This window comes from Poecilia reticulata, unplaced genomic scaffold, assembly GCF_000633615.1.
Source record: "Poecilia reticulata strain Guanapo unplaced genomic scaffold, Guppy_female_1.0+MT scaffold_374, whole genome shotgun sequence".
NCBI lineage: Eukaryota > Metazoa > Chordata > Actinopteri > Cyprinodontiformes > Poeciliidae > Poecilia > Poecilia reticulata.
In genome coordinates this window covers 19,347-21,071 of record NW_007615143.1, presented here as the reverse complement: position 1 = coordinate 21,071, position 1,725 = coordinate 19,347, and positions in this window count along the sequence as shown.

Here is a 1,725-nt window from a genome sequence, read left to right as displayed (position 1 = left end):
GAGTAAAAAATATCAAGTCTTTTCAAGTAAACAGCTTCAAGTCGAGTCAAGTCCCAAGTCAGTGGCATGAAAGTCAAAGTCTGATTTTAACGACTCGAGTCCAAGTCATGGGACTCGAGTCCCCACCTCTGGAATATACATTGTCACATATTATATCAGGTGAATTTTTCATTCATAAGCAAATAAGAAGTTTATTAGAGTACAAATATTTAACAGCAAAGGCACTCAGTGCTCAACATTTCATGATTTGGAAATATGAAATCTTAACAGCCTGCAGTCCATGTCAGAGTTTTAACATTTATGGAATTTAAATGGTTTCATTCCGTGACTTTGCCACATCGTTCCCGTAGAGATCACTGCTAACTGGGATCATTGCTCATGTTTGAACGGAGGTATGTTCTGATGAGCTTCACTTGCTAAATGATGCAACTGTGACAGGGTGGTTAAAATATAATAAGGCTGCTGCCACAGGTGGGAATACCAAATCAAGGTTTTCTTGAATGAGGAAATGTAACTTTTCTAGAGCCTTCAGTAGACGGCTGGCTGGGTATATTTGTGGAATGATACTCTGGAAACATCACAGGTAGTCGGGCATGTGGCCACTGATTCCTCCAGCTCAGCTTCTGTCATTTTAGTGATGAATTTAAATTTCTCAGACACAAGTTGAAAAGTGGAAAACCTCTCAGACAGATCTTGCAGGAGTGTGTCAACAAGAACACTGAACCCCAGACATGGAGACCAGGGCAGGATCTGGGTCGTACTCTCTCGTTTCTCTGAGGTGGCCACTGAAATGGAGAAGCATCCATTTCAGTGGCCACCTTGCCTGCGATGTTGAGTGACCTCTGAAAGCCCTCTTCTCTATATTTGAGCAAAACCTCTTTTAGACTCGATTAGCCCAATGGCTGTTTCCACTGACAGCTGCTGCTTGCTTGCAAAGTTGCTCTCACATAATAAGTCATACCAAACTATGAGGCACACAACGAACTCCATACTAACAATCTCATTAGATAGTGACTTTGCCTCTGAGACAATTTTGCCGTCTCCTGCCACTTCTTCAAGCTTTTGTAGTGCATCTAAAATTCCCCCCATCTGGAAACGTATAGCTTTGACAGAGTCTAGCTTTGCTTCCCACCGGGTGTCACTCCTTCAATGTCGACAAACTGAGAATGTCCCACCTCTTCACAGAAGATGGAAATATTGTGTACAATCTTTGAACAGTGCCAAAGAAAGTTAGACTCTGCTAGATGCATCACATAACAAAAGGTCAGGCTGTGGCTGCAGCAGGGGACCAATAGGGCCTCTGGACATCTGCTGTATTAAACACCTGCGTTTACTCCCCTCATATTGGAGCCATTGCCGTAACTTTGTCCTCTACAATTAGCCAAATCCAACCCCAGACTCTCCAGTACGTCTGTTGGTGAGGCCTTTCCCAGTTGTGTCCTTCACAGCAGTGAATCCCACAAATGACTCTGCAATAGTGATTTTCTTCTTCTCATCTGTATCAATATATCGAATAATGACTGATTCCTGCTCTTGCTTTCAAGTATCAGGCTTGCAGTCCAGTTCCACTGCAAAGTACTGAGAGGACTTGATCTGGGCAGATATTTTACCCAAAACACTCTGATATTGAATCTAAAATTATTTCTGAGTGCACCATGGCAGATGTCCGGTGGTTTGTTTGGTCCGGTGGTTTGTTTGGTCCGGTGGTTTGTTTGGTCCGGTGGT